Source organism: Lygodium microphyllum, chromosome 20, assembly GCF_053477565.2.
Source record: "Lygodium microphyllum isolate KBCC chromosome 20, Lygodium_microphyllum_v1.1.10, whole genome shotgun sequence".
NCBI lineage: Eukaryota > Viridiplantae > Streptophyta > Polypodiopsida > Schizaeales > Lygodiaceae > Lygodium > Lygodium microphyllum.
In genome coordinates, this window is record NC_141154.1 from 68,909,947 (window position 1) to 68,929,395 (window position 19,449).

Here is a 19,449-nt window from a genome sequence, read left to right on the forward strand (position 1 = left end):
ACTCGCTATGGAATCACCCACTTGCACATTAAATTAACAAGACATCCGAAAAGGACAGGTGCCCCCATCGACTTTTTACACAAGGAATCAACTTTGTGTATGAGCCCCAGCAACAAATATAATTTTACGGAATCCACTGCAAAACCTCACTGAATCCACCATGGAATATGCCTCCTGGTATCATATTTAGAAGAAATTATAATTTTTGATAGGTGTGCTTCTTAGGCATGGCGTCAATATTTATTTTGACACACTTATTTATTGAAGCACTTGACATATATTTATTATTTTGTATGCGCATGGACGCACGATTTAAATATTCATTATTGGTCATTGTATTTGGGCACATCCCGACTCTTAGGGTGCCCAACTGCTTTATTCTTTGTTTGGACAAAAGCAAATACAAAAGCTAAAGCATGCTAATTGTAAATTTGGGCTATTTTTGAGTGTGGAGATGAATAAAATATTAAATACATGCTCTGTGGAGTGCTCACACAAGGCATGGGGGGAGATTGTATCCAATTGGTCTTTTTTCTTCATGTCATGCAAGTCTATTCTCTTGGATTTTGAGCAAAAAGTAGAGTTCTTTGTTCTTGGGGACCTTCCCCTACTCGCAATGTATGCATATGGCATCCGATTTGCGCAGCAGTGGTATCAGAGCGAAGCTGAGATCAAGGGCTTCCAATCGCTTACCATCTCGTGCGAAGGCGAAGCTCCTAGAATGAACAGGCTCTACAGTCAATCTCGCGACAATCCATCAATACCAGCGTGTTCTTGGCGATGAAGAACCCCCTGCTACGCAATCGGCTCGTGAGAGACCACTCTCTGGACTCAAGAAGCTCTCTCATGAAGACATTTTTCTCAGAAGACACAGACAAGTAATTTTCTATTAGTTTGGTTAGAAAGCTTAATAAGCTTTATTAAAAAGCTTATCCTCATTAATTTAAACGTCTGCAGAGTAGGAGTATCTTCTGAACGACGCCGATTCTGTTAACGATATACCGCCATCCTAGTTGTTTTGATTCAAGAAAAAAACACGTTTTGATTAAGATTTAAAAGATAAAGCTTAAAACCTTTTAAGCTTTTAAGCTTAAACTCTCAAAGCTCCAATCTCTCCCATAGTAAGAGTTCACACACAATAACTCCTGAATCGGTTTTTAACCTCTTTGCTAGCCCCTATTCACACATGCGTTGTGATAGAGACGATTCCAGCAATCAGAGGATCACACGCAGACTATATGGAAGACGTATCTGCTTGGAAGAAGGCCAACATCGATTTCCGTAACCATGAAGAAGAAAGGTTGCTCAAAAGCCACTTTTTTAAAAAAACAAGCCTTGTAAACCTGACCTTGAGCTACGCTCATCCCGCTAACAAGATTTTGAGTGTGTGTGAGGTTGTTTGAAATTTTGCAATATGACTAATCAAAATATGGAAGATTTTATGGCCGAACGTGATTTACCAAAACCAACGATGGAGCAAAAACTAGACCTAATTATGATGCATCTTCAAGAGGAATGAAGAGCACGCCAAACTTTACAAGCTCAATTGACCAGTCTTCAACAATCTACTACCGATCAAGATAGACCACAACCTGAAGATATTATACGGCACACGATCGGTGCGACACTTGAAGCACAATCTATTCGGAAAGAAGCCAAGATAAGTAAAAGAAATTTTAAATTTTGTACTTTCAATGGGTTACGTGATGGAAAGACTATACTTTCTTTTATCAGTTAGTTTGATAATTATTTCCATGAAGAACAGTATGCCAAAAAAGAAAAGATTAAGTGTGCAATCATTTAGTGGTGGACAGAGCATCGCTATGGTGGACTGTTGTCCGCAAAAGCATTGATTGCCCTACTACTTGGGAGAATTTTTAAAAGAAATTTTTGCAGAATTTTCTTCCACCCCAATTCCATGAAAAAGTAATCAAAGAGTAGGATCTTCTGCAACAAAGAGATCGCGAGTCTATTTCACAATATACCAAGCATTTTTGGAATGCTTTATTACAACTTTGAATGCTCGAAGATGTATCTGAGGTGACCCATAAGCGCAAGTTTATGTCTGGTTTGCTTGGTCACTTCTATGTAGAAGTGAACATGTTCAAGCCAAAGACTCTCGAGGATGCGATTTCCTTGGTCCATGATGTTGAAGACAAAATTCGAGGACGAGAGAATCAACCACAACAATTCTCAAACAATGGTAACTTTGGTAGAAAGCAATTCAATTCTAACTTTCAAAGATTCAATCAAAACCGCTTTGTTACATCTTCATTCCGTAAATCTTGGACACAACCCCCTACTTTACCATCAAACACAAATCCAAATCCTAAGCCATCTCTTCAGCCAAATCCCAACATTCCTAAACTTTTCGCTATTACCAATAATGTTTCTAAAGCCAAATCCATAGTCTGTTATAAATGCCATCAACTTGGACATCTAGCGGCGGTGAATTATCAATCCAAAAAGCCAACTATTCACATCAACTACTTGGGAGCGATTGAAGATGAAGACCATGAAGAAATGCCAGATTTCACAGAAGACAATGACGATAACGTTACTACTTTAAATACTTTACCAAGTTTACCAAATCCCCATTCTTTATTAACGATGAAATGTCTTGTGCACGGTAAAGAAAAGACTGTTTTACATGATGTTGGGAGTACACACGATTTTATCTATGCAAAATTGGTCAAAGAATTAAATTTACATATTGTTTCCACTCATTATTGTATCAAGGCTACATTCTTAGGCACTAGATACAATGGAACACAAAAAGTGCATGATTTAGAAATTAAAATTGGTGATTATGTTGAACATAGAAATTTCTTAGTTGTGTCTCTGCAATCTAGTGACATTATCTTAGGAATGCCTTGGCGTCATCAGTATAATCCTGATATAGATTATTCCACGCATTCAATGAAGATTCATTCTCATGGGAAACAAATCACATTGCATGGTATGCACACTTTTGATAATTTTCCATTGCTTGGTCATACATAGACTGAATGTGAGTTAAGAAAATGTAGCAAATCCTACTTAATCTGGGTGAATGAAATTGAAGTTAGGGAAAATAAGATGCATCCAAGGCACGCACAATTTCTTTCACAATTTAAAGACTGTTTTGTTGCGGACTTACCACGTGGTTTACCACCCACACGTCCTAAAGATCATAAAATAGACACAATTCCAAGTTCTCAACCACCATGTAAAGCACCTTATCAACATAATCAAATTGAACAGAAAGAAATTCAAACTCAAGTTGAAGAATCGTTAACCATAGGACTCATTAGGCCCAGTAGTTCTCCATTTGGTGCACCTATCCTATTAGTTAAAAAGAAAAACAACACATATAGGATGTGCATTGATTATCATACCCTAAATAAAATCACTGTCAAGAATAGATATCCGATCCCTAGGGTAAACGGCCTCACGGATAAACTACAAGGGGCTGCAATATTTAGCAAAATAGATCTTAAATCTGGATACCATCAAGTACAACTAGACACATCTGACATTTTCAAAACTACTTTTAGAACTCAATTTGGACATTATGAATTCCTTATTATGCCTTTTGGTTTAACTAATGCACCAGCCACATTCAGTTGTATGATGAATCGCATACTTTTGAAGCATCAGCATTGTGTCATTGTTTTCTTTGATGACATATTGGTTTTCAGTAAGAATGAGAACGAGCATTATGAATATTTATATTTGGTTTTCAAATTATTGAAAGAGAATCAATTATATGCAAACCCTGAAAAGAGTGAAATTTTCCAAATCCAAATTGAATGCTTAGAACGTATCGTTTCATCTGAAGATATTAAAGTTGACCCTAAAAAGATAGAAGCAATTTTGAATTGGCCGATACCTAAAAATGTGCATGAATTACGTTCTTTCTTAGGTCTTGCTAGCTTTTATAAAAAATTTGTAAGAAATTTTTCATTGTTTGCATTACCTTTGACAAAATTATTAAAGAAAGGTATTGTGTATCATTAGTATGAAAATCAACAAAAGTCTTTTGATTTACTGAAACATGCCTTAATCCATGCTCCTGTATTGCAACTCCCTGACTTTAATAGACAATTTTTCCTAATAGTCACTGACGTTAGTGGATCTGGAATAGGAGCTATCCTTATGCAAGATTCCCATCCCATAGCCTACTCTAGCTACAAGCTTAAACCCTTTGAACTTAAATATTCTACCTATGATAAGGAATTGCTAGCTATAGTACAAGCTTTACGTCAATGGAAGCACTATTTAATGGGATCTGAATTCATGATTAAAACTGACCAACAAAGTATCAAACATCTCCTTAGTCATCCACAAATCTCTAACCAATATATTAAATGGGCTGCTTTTATTCAAAGTTTTCATCCACTTATCCAATATCAACCCGAAAAAGAAAATGTTGTTGCCGATGCCTTGAGTAGAAGACCAACTATTCATAATATCTCTATGATCTCTTTTGATTCCCTTATCCCTATGAAAGATACCTATGATCAAGACCATAGTTTTCAAGCTGATTGGAATAAATTTATTGTCAATAACTGGATTCCAATTGATTAATTGTCTTATGTTGATGGATTTATGTTTTATGAGAAAAGGTTATGTGTAACTGTTACATTTAGATCATTTGTATTGCACGAAATTCATTCTACCCCATATCAAGGCCATAGAGGTATTATTTCCACTTTACGTACATTGATTGAAGTTTTTTATTGGTCACAGATGGAATCTAATGTTTCTAACTTTGTATCTGAGTGTTTAATTTGTCAAAGAGTTAAGTGACACCATGGTAAGCAGTATGGTTTGTTAATGCCTTTACCAATTCCTGAAAGACCATGGAAACATATTTCAATGGATTTTATTACTGGTTTGCCTAACACTCAAGCTAATCACGATATGATTTGGACTATTGTAGACCGGTTTAGCAAACATGCATATTTCATTCCATGCAAGAAAACATTAACTGCATCTTAAGCTGCTCAATTGTTTCTGAAAATTGTTTTAACTAACCATGGTTTACTAAAAGTTTTTATTTCTAATCGTGATTCTAGATTCTGCAATAATTTTTAGAATACTTTGTTTGCAAAATTAGGAACAAAGATTGATTTTTCATCTGCATTTCATCCTGAAACAAATGGACAAACAAAAGCTACAAACAGTATAATCTTGGATCTTTTACGTGCATACACAATTTCAAAACCACAAACATGGGATACACACTTGCATTTACTTCAGTTTACATACAGTAACACTCCACATACAGCTACATGAAAAGCACCTTTTGAAATCATTTATGGATATAGATTGCCTACACCTATTACTTCATTGTCAAACAAAGTTAAAGCTACTAATGATATTGCCAATATGCATGCTACTATTTTTTATGAAGTTAAAGATATGATTGCGAAAGCCCAGCAATCATATACTAAACAAGCAAATAAGAAAAGAAAAGCTATGAATTTCACAGTTGATGATTATTTTTGGTTACGAATTGAAAAGTGAAGACTACAAAGTGTTGAGAAACACCCTATTGTAAAGTTAGCTCCTAGATTTTATGGACCTTTCAAAATCATTTACAAAGTCAATGACAATGCCTTCAAATTAGAACGACCCCAACACTGGAAAATCCACAACACTTTGCATATCAGTTTGTTACGACCTTTTAAAGGTCAATTACCTGTCCACCTTGTCTATGAAAATCCTCCTTTGTTAGAAGAAGAAACTGAAATCCTTGAACCTGAGAATATTTTAGATACTGACTTTATGACCACTAGAATTGGCCGTAGATATTCTAGATATTTGGTGAAATTTAAAAATCATCCTGTTGAAGAGGCCTAATAGATGCATGCTCGCGACCTAAGTGCTTATCTCTCACTACTCGCTCCACACTGAGCTAATAACAATTGAGGACAATTGCTATCCCACCCGAGGGGTATGATGCCAAGGGGCATATTCCACGGTGGATTCCGTGAGGTTTTGCAGTGGATTCCATAAAATTCTATTTATTTATCGAGGCTCGTACACAAGGTGGATTCCTTGTGCGAAAAGTTGATCGGGACGCCTGTCCTTTTTGGGCGTCACGTTAATTTAATGTGCAAGTGGGTGATTCCATAGCAGGTGATTCTGCAAAATATATATTTAAATTAATGGATGTTTATGAGTTTAGAGTGCGCACTCGTATTAAATTAAGGTTAGGACAGAGTTCCAACCTATTTATTTATTTTGTAGCTGAAGACTGCTAGGTATTCACTTTTGTCGGTTTAATTTTATTATTTTCTAACAATTGTGAATGCTTCAATTGATGTGTAGAGTAGGCGGGGGTGGGACGGGGAAGCATTAGGACATAGCGTGTATTCAAGTTATTTAGAAGAAATTATCATTTTTTATAGGTGCGCGTCTTAGGCATGGCATCAATATTTATTTTGACGCACTTATTTATTGAAAGCACTTGATATATATTTTTTATTTTGTATGCGCATGGGCGCACGATTTAAATATTCATTATTGGTCATTGTATTTGTGCATAGCCCGACTCTTAGGGTGCCTAACCGCTTTATTCTTTATTTGGACAAAAGCAAGCACAAAAGCTAAAGCATGCTAATTGTAAATTTGGGCTATTTTTGGGCTTGGAGATGAATAAAATATTAAATACATGCTTTGTGGAGCACTCACACAAGGCATGGGGGGAGATTGTACCCAATTGGTCTTTTTTCTTCATGTCGTGCAAGTCTATTCTCTTGGATTTTGAGCAAAAAGTAGAGTTCTTTGTTCTTGGGGACCTTCTGATGCTCGCTACATACGCATACGACATCCAATTTGCGCACCAATTGGAGTGCTTGAGAGAGGAAGCAACTCGATCGGGCATTATGGTAAGCTCACCACACTTGTAGAGAAGGATAGCGCGTCAGCTATTTGAGAATTAGCCATTAGTGCTCGCTTGAAACACTTGAACAATAAGCGGTCCGTGGGTCTTGGCGCTTGAGCTTATGCTCGCCTCTACATTTTGGTTACGCTGCCGGGACCAACGAATTCAAGCTTGAGCGCTTGCTCAATGCTCTATTTGAAGTGTGCAAGTAAGTATTTGATGGTTATTTAATTCGTGCTACAAGTAAGTATTTTTGGTCTTTGATGGTTAGTTTAGTAGGAGAAATTAGTTCAGTACTTTGCTTTCGATTCTTGTTGCATTTAGGATAGGTTAACGTTAGAAATCGATTGGAAAAGTGTAGGGTTTGTTGCTGTAAAAAAAACCAAATAGAACATAGATTTGGGAAAAATGGGAGGAAGGAGAGTTGAAGGGGGTTGAGGCCAACAAGCAAGGGGGCAGGAGTGGCAAGAACAATGTGAAGGAGGGGTTTAATAGCCAGGAGACTAGGGGGGCACTCATTTAAAACCCTAGTTGCTTGAGAGAGAGAGAGAGAGAGAGAGAGAGAGAGAGAGAGAGAGAGAGAGAGAGAGAGAGAGAGAGAGAGAGAGAGAGCTCCATTACATGCATCTGCTTCAATCGCATCGTCGGCAAGTTCATTGCCCACTACAGGTATACCCACACCTTCTTCTTCATACATAGGTAGGATCTAGAGGTGCTCGACTAGTGTGAAAGCCACAATCACTCGACGCAGTGAATTTTGCGTCGAATCAAAGAAAACATGTCACGTTCGGCTCCAAGTGACGGTGATTCTGGGCCGAGTCCCAAAATCGGCCCTCGGTCCACTCCCATTCAGCCATTTGGCCCAATTGACTCAGTTAGTTAGAAACTTAGCCCTCGGCCCATGTGACTTAGACATGTCGAAGTTCGTTTCGTATTCGGCCCTCGACCCACTCCCATTCGGTCATTTGGCCCTCTCGACTTGGACGCCCACCACTCGACCCGTTCGAATCAGTCATTCGTCCCATCCGAATTAGTCATTTGGCCCCTGCAATTCGAACCTGTTGGGCTCAGTCTGATTTTTTCAAAAAAATTTGAAAATCAGACCAGACCACCTAGACACTGGTTGTTCGAACATCCAAAGACTGTACAGATGCTCGAGAAGCCTTTCTAGCACAAGGAACAAAGGGATCAGTGGGACTTGGGCATAGAGGCAATACTAGTCAACAGCATCGAGTGGAGTCTTAGAGCACTAACCAAGAGCGGAGAGAATAACAGAGAACCCTATAAACCAACGGGGACGACCCAAAACCGGCAGGCATACAACCTATCAGGTTAAACCCATGATGAGAGTGGTAGAGTTGTCTAGGCACTTATCTTCTCACTCACTCTGAATTTCAGCCCTCAAAGCACAATTGAGAAAAGTAAAAGCTTGATTTCACACAGTGCAGAGAAAAGAGCACACACATGCACGCACGCACAGAGTGAGGGTAAGTTGAGGACTGGTTGTAGTTAACAACGAACACACCCGGACTTAAGAACTTAAAGGAACCCACCAGTAAGAGAAGACCCAAAGACATAGAAGGGAGATCGGAATCCCCAAAAGAAGGACCAAGTAGAGAACACATCCAAAAATTTGAATGCAACAAGGACGGACAATACCGTGGAAGTGGATTTACCTCGCCTTATCAACTTGATCGACAACTTGGTAGAACAAGAAGTCCTAGACATGGCAGAGGGCAGCTCAAGTCAAGGAAGCAATGATGAGCTTAACCTAGGAAACTTTCATGAGGCTGTCCAGCAGTTAGTGAATAAATACAATGCTCAAACCTGGCTAGAGTATTGCGGTAGACCTGTAGAGGACATTATAGCAGATCTCAAGGAGGAGAGGAAGCTGGCACATAGGGCTCTGCAAGGCTTAGCTACGTACAACAAGGATCAACAAATTAGGAACTTACGCCAGAGCTTAGAAATGCGAGAGATCCAAAGAGTGCTAGCCTTAACGGGCAGAAATCAATCAAAGAGCGAGAGAGCGCCAGAAGGAGATCTCACACTAAGCAAGATCCTAACAAAGCGACTGCTAGATAACACGGCCACAGAACAAAGCATTGCAGCATTGGCAGCATCATTGCTAACAGGGTTGCGAGTTAACTAAGGCTCTAGGAGCCAATCAAAAATCCCCACAATAGCAAAGCAAGTGGACAAATACCAAGCAACCAATGACCCATATAGCTTTGTGGAGCAGTTTGAGCAGGTCTGCGAGGCCAACGGCCTCACTGATCCTACTCAACACTCCCAAGTCTTCGGATTATGCTTAGGCGACAAGGGTCAGAGACCTGGTACACAAGTCTAGATGCTACGGAGCGTGCCGATTTCAATGGCTTGAAAAATCTCTTCATTAAGAGATTTTCCAAACCTAGTACTATGACAACCTACTCATGTGATTCATGAATGTCAAGTAGAGAGAGAAGGAGGACATTTGAGATTATGTGACCCATGTGAGGAGCCTCTTCTCAAAAGAATCCCAATGGGCGAGAGACCAATCGAAAGAGCGGTAACCATGGTGTTCATCAGTGGAATAAGAAGTGAAGAGCTCTACAAAGCCTTGGCCGATAACTTGAGCTTACAGCAAAACACACTGGCAAGGGTCTTTGAAGAAGCTATTAGAGTGGATGACTAGGTCAAGGAAAGAGGCTCCAAAGGCTTAGATCGAGAGAGATCTAGCACCAGGAGTTCTGAGAGGGTCTCAACGCCAAGTGAGAGAGCCAACCCTAGCATGTAGGACAAAGGGAAGGGCACTGATTTGGGACAAGAGCTAGCGGAGATTAGGATGGACATAGCCAAATTGATGAGGTGGCCAATGCATCCACACGCCCAATGTGTGCATTGTTCTGAAAACCACTTGCCATCCGAGTGTCAGGACCCTAGGTCACGACCATGTGCTAATTGTGGTAGGTTCGGCTATGATACCATGCATTGTCAATTACCTCGGCCGCCGCAGCCTTATGGTCAACCCTAACTTGAGAATAGGCCACCGAACTTCTTTGGAAGGGAAGCCCCATTAGCTCTCATGGCACCTAATGATGCCAAGAGGCATATTCCTCGGTGGATTCCGTGAGGTTTTTATTGCACGGTGGATTTTGTAAGGTTTTTCTGTGGATTTCATAAAACTATATTTATTTACCGAGGCTCGTATACAAGGTGGATTCCTTGTGCGAGAAGTTGACGAGGACGCCTGTCCTTTTCGGGTGTCAAGTTAATTTAAAGTGCATGTGGGTGATTTCGCAAAATACATATTAAATTAATGGACGTTTATGAGTTTAGAGTGCACTTGTATTAAATTAAGGTTAGGACAGAGTTCCAACCTATTTAATTATTTTGTAGTTGAAGATTGCTAGGTATTCACTTTTGTGGGGTTTATCTTATTATTTTCTAACAATTGTGAATGCTTCAGTTGATGTGTATAGTAAGCAACAGTGACGTTGGGAAGCACCGGCCGGCGATGACGTAAATTCAAAATACCTAGAAGAATTATTATTTTTGATGGGCATGCATCTTATCACTAAAGGCGTGGCCCCAATATTTATTTGGGCATGCTTATTTATTAAAGCGCTTGACAAACATTTATTGTTTTGTATGTGCATAGGCTCTTAGTTAAATATTTCATTATTTGACATTGTATTTGGGCATAGTCAGATTTTTTGGGATGCCCAAATGCTTTACTCTTTATTTGGGCAAAAGCAAACACAAAAGCCAAAAGCATGCTGATTGTAAAGTGGGCTATTTTTTAGCTTGGAGATTAATAAATGTATAAATACATGCCTTGTGAAGCGCTCACACAAGGAATGGAGGGAGATTGCACCCAATTTGTCTTTTTGTCTCATGTCATGCAAACTCTTTTCTTGCTTTAATGAAGCTTTTGTAGAGTTTTTTGTTCTTCGAGACCTTTCGGTATTCAATGCGTGCGCATACATCATCCGATTTGCACACTAGTGGTATCAGAGCAAAGCTGAGATCAAGGGCTTCCAATCAGTTACCATCTTGTGCGAAGGTGAATCTCCTGAAACGAATGGGCTCTATAGGTTGTCTCGTGATGAATCGTCAATATAGTCGTGTTCCTGGCGGTGAAGACCCCTTCTTGTGCTCTCAGATCGTGAAGGACCTCTCCTAAGAGGTGGAGGACCACCTTTGAAGATCCTTTGTAAGTCTTTTGTTGACATAGATAAGCAGAGAAGAAATTTCATTAAGTTGGAGCTTATAAGCTTAAGAAAGACTTAATCTCTCCAAAATCTGACAATCGGCGGCGGGAGGATGTACTCACAGTCGCACCGATTTTGATCACGACATGTTGTTGTCCTACATGTTGACTTTGACGATTTACTTAAGCTTTATTAAAAAGCTTAAAGCTAAGATTTACTAAAGCTTAAAGTTTCATTAATAATCTTCTACATAGTAGATGTTCCTATTGTGATATTCTCAAACTGGTCTTCAAGCCTCAGCAAGTCTCTATTCACACCTACACACAAGCTGTCACATGTAGTCTATTTTTCACTTGGAAGAAGACTGTCATCAATTGTCATACCTATGAAAGAAGCAAGATCACAAAAGACATTTAATTTTTTTTAAAAAAAAGCAAGCCTTGTAAACCCAAATTTGAGCTACGCTCATCCTCCTAACGAGGTTTCGAGTGTGTAAGGTTGTTTGAGATTTTTGTAGGATGTCCGATCAAAACATGGAAGATTTTATGGGCGAAGGTGATTTGCCAAAGCCAACTATGGAGCAAAAATTGGACCTAATCATGATGCAACTTCAAGAAGAGCGAAGAGCATGTCAAATTTGCAAGCACAACTGGATACACTTCAACAATCCACTGTCGATCAAGAAGGAGGGCAACCTGAAGATGTTATTCGACGTACCATTGATGCGACACTCGATGCTGCACAATCTCTCAGGAAAGAAGCCAAGATAAGTAAAAGTAATTTCAAATTTTGTACTTTTAATGGGCAACGTGACGGTAAAATTGTTCTTGCTTTCATCAGTCAGTTTAATGACTATTTTCATGAAGAGCAATATGCTGAAAAAGATAAACTTAAATGCGTCACTAACCATCTAGCAGATAGAGCATCATTATGGTGGATTGTTGTCCGCAAGAGTGTTGATTGTCCCTCTACTTGGGAGGCCTTTCAAAATATTTTTTTGCAGAATTTCCTTCCACCTCAATTCCATGAAAAAGCTATCAAATAGTGGGATCTTCTATAACAAAGAGATCGTGAATCCATACGCAATACACTGAGCATTTTTGGACTGCCTTACTTCAATTTTGAATGCTTGAAGATGTTTCTGAGGTGATTCATAAGCACAAGTATATGTCTGGTTTGCTTGGTCACTTCTATGCGGAAGTGAATATGCTCAAGCCAAAGACTTTCGAGGATGCAATCTCTCTAGCACATGATGGAAAAGACAAAATTAGTGGACGAGAAAAACGACTGCAACAATTTTTGACTAATGGTAACTTTGGTACAAAGCAATTCAATTCTAATTTCTGAAGATTCAATCAAAATCACTTTGTTCCTTCTTCTTTCCGTAAACCCTAGACTCGACCCCCTACTTTACCTTCAAACACAAACTCAAACCCTAAGCCTTCTCTCCAGTCAAATCCCAACATACCCTAATTTCTAGCCATTACCAATAATGTTTCCAAAGCAAAGTCTATTGTTTGCTACAAGTACCATCGACATGGACACTTAGTAGTGAACTATCAATCCAAGAAGCAAGTTGTTCAAATCAATCACTTGGGAGTGACTGAAGACGAAGACCATGAAGATATACCAGACTTCGCGGAAAATGATGATGATATCAGTGATGCTTCAGATACTCTACCAGGTATGCCAAATCTTCATTCATTATTAAAGATGAAATGTTTTGTGCATGGTCAAGAAAAGATTGTTTTGCATGATGATGGAAGCACATAAAATTTTATTTCTGCAAAATTGGTAAAAGAATTGAATTTACCTACAGTTCCAACTCATTATCGCATAAAGACGGCATTCTTAGGCACTAGATACAATGATACACAAGAAGTTCATGATTTAGAAATTAAAATTGGTGATTATGTTGAGCACATAAATTTCTTGGTTGTGCCTTTGCAAGCTAGTGATATTATTTTAGGAATGCCTTGGCGTCACAAATATAATCCCAACATAGATTATTCTACACGTTCCATGAAAATTCATTCTAACGGAAAACAAATCACATTACATGAAATACACACCTTTGATAAATTTTCCTTGCTTAGTCACACGCAGCCTAAATGTGCATTAAGAAAAGGTAGCAAATCATATGTAGTATGGGTGAATGAAATTGAAGCTAAGGAAAATCAGATGCATCCTAGGCATGCACAATTTCTTTCACAATTTAAAGATTTTTTTGTTGCTGATTTACCACCTACATGTCTTGAAGATCATAAAATAGACTTAATCCCTAGTTCTCAACCACCATGTAAAGCACCTTATAGACACGATCAGATTGAACAGAAAGAAATCCAATCACAAGTTGAAGAACTGTTGAACCGAGGAATCATTAGGCCCAGTAGTTCTCCTTTTGGAGCACATGTCCTATTAGTTAAGAAGAAAAATAATACCTTTAGGATGTGCATTGACTATCGTGCCCTAAACAAGATCACTGTTAAGAATAAATATTCGATCCCTAGGGTAGACAACTTCATGGTTAAACTATAAGGAGTCACTATTTTTAGCAAGATAGATCTCAAATCTAGATATCATCAAGTACGATTGGATACACCTAAGATTTTCAAGATTGCATTTAGAACTCAATTTGGACATTATGAATTTCTTGTTTTGCCTTTCGGTTTGACCAATGCACCAGCTACATTTAGTCGTATGATGAATCGTATATTTTTGAAGTATCAAAATTATGTGATTGTTTTCTTTGATGATATATTGGTTTTTAGTAAGAATGAGAATGAGCATTGTGAACATCTATCTTTGGTTTTCAAATTTTTGAAGGAGAATCAATTGTATGCTAATCCTGATAAGAGTGAATTTTTCCAAACCCAGATTGAATGCTTAGGTCACATTGTTTCTTCTAATGGTATTCGTGTTGATCCTAAAAAGATAGAGGTAATTTTAAATCAGCCAATCCCCAAAAATGTGCATGAGTTACATTCTTTCTTAGGTCTTGCTAGCTTTTATAGAAAATTTGTGAAAAACTTTTCATTGCTTGCATTGCCTTTAACAAAATTATTAAAGAAAGGTGTTGTGTATCATTGGTCCGACAACCAACAAAAGTCTTTTGATTTATTGAAACATGCTTTAACACATGCACCTGTTTTGCAGTTACTTGATTTTAATCGATCATTCTTTCTAGTAGTCACTGATCCTAGCAGATTAAGAATAGGAGCTATCCTCATGCAAGATTCACATCCCATAGCCTATTCTAGTTGCAAACTTAAACCCTCTGAACTGAAGTATTCCACTTATGATAAAAAATTATTAGATGTAGTTCAAGCCTTACGACAATGAAAGCACTATCTAATGGGATCTGAATTTATGATCAAAACTGACCAATAAAGTATTAAACATCTTCTTAGTCAACCACAAATTTCTGACCATCATATTAAATGGGCTGCTTTTTTTCAAAGTTTCCATCCACTTATCCAATATCAACTCGGAAGAGAGAATGTTGTTGCCGATGCATTGAGCAGAAGACCAAGTATCCATAATATTTTTGCTCTATCTTTTGACTCCCTTATTCCTATGAAGGATACTTATGACCATGATCCCAATTTTCAAGCTGATTGGAATAAATTAGTTGCTAATAATTGGATTCCAATTGATTATTTGTCTTAATATTCTGATGGATTTATATTTAATGAGAAAATATTGTGTGTCACTGTTCAAATTAGATCATTTGTGTTGCACGAAATTCATTGTCCTCCATATCAATGCCATAGAGGTATTATTTCCACTTTAAGAACATTGGGTGAAGATTTTTACTGGCCACAAATGGAATTTGATGTTTCTAACTTTGTTTCTGAGTGTTTAATTTTCCAAAGAGTCAAGCGACACCATGGTAAGCAATATGGTTTCTTAATGCCTTTATCAATTCCTGAACGTCTATGGAAACATATTTCAATGGATTTTATAACCGGTTTGCTGCACAAGTGTTTTTGTAGATTGTTTTCACTAATAACCATGGTTTTCTTAAAGTTATTATTTTTTATCACAATTCTAGATTTTGTAACAATTTTCGGACTGCTTTGTTTGCTAATTTAGGTACTAAGCATTAGGGCCGAAAAACATTAAAAACGGAACTTTTGTTAATCCATGGATTAAGGAAAGGGCCAAAGAGATTTTGCCACATGCACAAAAATATGGTATTCTTATCTCCTTTGCTTTTGAGATAGTAGAGTTCATTTTGTGGTTCTCCACTCCTATTTAGTCAAAATTTTCAAACCCCGACAAGTTTTGGTAGTCCCAAAGGCCCCTCTTAACTAATAAAAGCTATCAAATCCTCTGACGAAGACATGAAAAAGTTAAGTTAATTAAGAACATTTTGAAAATCGAGAGAATTTTCAAAGTTCTTGGTGCTTGTAGTATTTTTAATTTGTCTCCTTAACCTCTCTCTTTAGGTTTTTTTCTTTGCACATTGTTTGCATACTCGTTGTCTTTTACATGGCGTCCACAAGTGGCATCCTTCTCATTCCATAAACTCTTGCACCATGTATAGCAAGAGTGCAAATGGAGAATGTGAGCCCAAAACATTTACTATAAATGATTGGGTTACAATGCTACCATCTTGCAAGGGCTCTCACAGAGCAAATAAAATAAAACAAGGGGATATCAAATATAATTGGAAGGGACGTATCTTTGCCTTCAAAACCACTCCTCAAGGCTGGTTTGCTTTGGTGCAACATGTTTACATGACTAGAGATATACACTTGGCTCCATGGGAATGTTTTTCCCGGTAAGCACATTGTAAGTTTGAGTTGTAAGGTTTACATGAGTATATGGTTCTGTTTGAAGCATATGCTAAATAATCGATTGTTGATTGCAGATATCTTTCCATCAACAAGTTTCGAGTGGCAACCTGTGGAGAGCCTCAATGGAACATTCCATGCCATTCATAAAGAATTTATAGACATTATTTATGTTGATCAGAACCACGAATTTTTTTCATGAAAGTGGAATTTTTGTGTATTATGCACAATATGTGGTTCCTTCAAGAGGAAGTGTGTATGGATACCTTGAAGATCTGCAGTTACCAAGCCTCTCATATTTGGATTGGGAGATGCTTGATGAAGCAACAATGGAGAGTTTTAAACTCAAGATTGCTCAAGATTTTCAAAAGGCTATGACTCTTGGAAGGATCTCGAGAAGAGTACGCTTATCGTGGTTTTTACCCTTGCATGTTTTTGTAGCTTGCTTTAAAACAACATGTTTATAACAGACGAAGGTTTCATGGCTAAATAGAAAATTTTCAAAGGAAGATTTGGACAAAATTTGTTTGAAAGTCAAGAAATCTGACCACAAAGGTGACTTTATAAGGTGCAATGTGTGCCCTCAATCATTGGGTTTATCCTATAATATATATTGGTAATCTCTTATCATAGGTTTTGATTACAGAAGATACAAACTTAGATTGGGTGCTTGGGTTCCTTTAGATTAAGATATTGATTGTAAGACATTGAAACTTACCATGCAAGTTACCACACAAGAAGTAAAGGAGGTGAACATTACTTCAAAGTGGAGTCTTAAGGATGTAAAAGACGCTTTGAAGTTTCTAGAGAATGTTACTCCTGGATATAAGTTCAAGGTAAATGGTGCTGTAATTGGAAAAAGAGCTGAGAGCCCTATATCATGTATGAGTTGTTTGCCTCGTAGTGTTGTGAGTTTTGAACCATAAATATGCATGTATAAATAAATTTGAATATTTCTTTTGCTCAAAAATATTACTGCCAAAAACATGGAATTATACACATTGATAAGTACTATTTAAAAAAATCTTGGTATAAGCTTTGCAGTGATTCTCTAAATAACAAATCGTCGTTTGTGGACCAAAATGATTTCATTATATCATGAGTTACAAAATTGGAGTACAATTTAATAGGAAAGAATTGGTACAAGCTTTATAATTCTCTATGATTCTATGAACAAAAAATTGTCTTTCATGGGTAAGATCAAAATTACATATCATTACATTCTGGGTTAGAATATTGCACTGCAGATGTATACACAAGGGGAATGTTACTTCAGTACAAATAGACAAACTGATAATTATAAGGCTATTCTTTAGCTTCTCTTTGATCTTTGGCTTCTCCATCCTCGGGAAATTCTTTAGCTTCTCCTTGATCTATAGCTTCTCCATCCTTAAGACATTTCTCTTTCTTTGGAAAAGTTGCTTCATCTTCCATACTTTCATCCGTCATCGCTAGTTTTCTCTTAGTAGGTGTTTTCTTTGGTCGCTTGAAGAACTTAATTACCTCAGCACTCTTTTCTCCTTGGGCTTTAGAGGGGATGGACTAAATTTCAATGGAGAAAGCTTAGGCATGCCCTTCATTTTGGGTCCCTTTTGTTTGGACCTTGGAGATTTCTTTTTCTTGGTGGTTGCCATTTTCTTGCATTTGCCCTTTGTTGTTTCCTGTCCTTTGGAATTTTTAGCTAGGAGAGGGGAATCTAGGTCCACCGGTGTAATTTCCCTATCTAAAACTTGTTCAATACACCTCTCTTGTATCTACCACATGGATGACTCAGGGTAGTCTCTGCACTGTAACAAAGCACACAAGTTATTTGAAGTAGTAAGAGACTTTCACTATAAAAAAGGATAAAGCATAGGAAACTTACATTCACCCCCTCTACATTTAGTAACTTTGAATCTATTATCCTCAAAGCATTTGAAACCACTCTCCAGCCACAACTATGTACATCATTTTGCAATGGGACCTCTTGAAGCAGAAACTTGAAAGGTCTATGAGGATCAACAATGCTTTGAAAGTTGGTGTCCAAGTGGGTAGTAACAAGTCTAGCAACACTACACATATTAACTTATTAGCGAATATTATAAACTTTATTCAATAAAAGATAAAATAAAGAGTTTTTATTGACAATACATATTTGATTGGCCATGGATTCTTGAAAGAGAATTCATAAAAATGACCTCTCTTGCAGGAATGTCAATATAGATTAGGCTCCAGTGTCCTCTACAAACCAAAACACAAGTGAGAAATAACCCTAAAGACAAATCATCAAGAGATAGAATGTTGAAGAAAGTACATTTCAATATATGGAAAAAAAATATGATGGTTTGTGACACTATCAAAGTCCTTAAAAAACCTTGCAATATTTGAATCAAATTTTGAAAACAAATCCACAGAGAGAAGTGGATCAATAACAAATATATCCTTAGCAATATCAATGCTAAGAGAAGCAACATATGCCCTGTATACAAAGTAAAGAATGAATTAGAGAATGAGTGCAATATAAGGACCCTTGGAAAAATTCATTATAAATAAAGAGGAGAAAAATACATTACCTCAAATAACAATAAACTATTGAATCTGTTAGTTGAGTATCATTTTTCTCAAATAGGATCTTATCCTCTGGAGAAATGCTGAGGTAGTCTTCTTTCTCAAGACTAATAGAAACATTCACGACCATTTGGCCATACACTTTGCCCATCCTCTCGTAGTTCACTGGGCCAAGAGACAAAATCTTTCTCTGCCAAATCAAATCCTCATTTTCTATTACCTCTTTCCTTTTCTCCTCCAAGACAACCTCTTGCTCACTTGCAACCCTTGTATGATACAAATGGGTAACCTCTTCAATCTTGGGTGTTGGTGGCTCTTTCTGCTTTCTCCTGGGTAGAACATTGAGGATTTCAAATGCCTTTTGATCAATTGATGGACAAGGCTTCAAAACCTTGTCAAACCTATATCTAAGTCTACTAACCATGCTAAAGTCTTTATTCATTAATGTAATTCGATGGATGTGCATGGGCAGCTGTAATATAAGCATCATTCATAAAATCTATTAAAGAATCCTATGCTGTCTCTTGCAAGAATAGTAGGGCAGACAATTGCCATCTCTTGTCGAGGTCATCCACAGAAGCAACAAAGGACAACCTATCAGATATCTCGCAGGCTTGGTTACTGTAGCACTTGTGTCCTGAATGGGTAGCATTGTCAATCTCCCATATGAAGTGTTGCAAGGTTCTTTTCTAACTGAAGATACTCAAAAATTGCTAATGTATGTCACATGTTGAACAATTTGCAGAATTGTGTTTATTGAAAGATAAGTTGCATTGGGCTCTAGAGTTGTAGGCTTTTCAATGAGATAAGATGGCATCATTAAACTTTGAGGGAACTTAGATGAAACCCTTAATTTTTGTCATCGAAAGGAACTATGAAGCATGTGCCTTGGGGAGCACAACACCCTAAAGGTATGACTTTCAAGTTTCCTGAATAACTTTAGGATAAAAATATGGTTGTAGTCATAGAAGTTCACGATAAATTTGCAAAGCATGGAGATGTAAAGATTTAGATTTTGTGCTTAAGCATCATA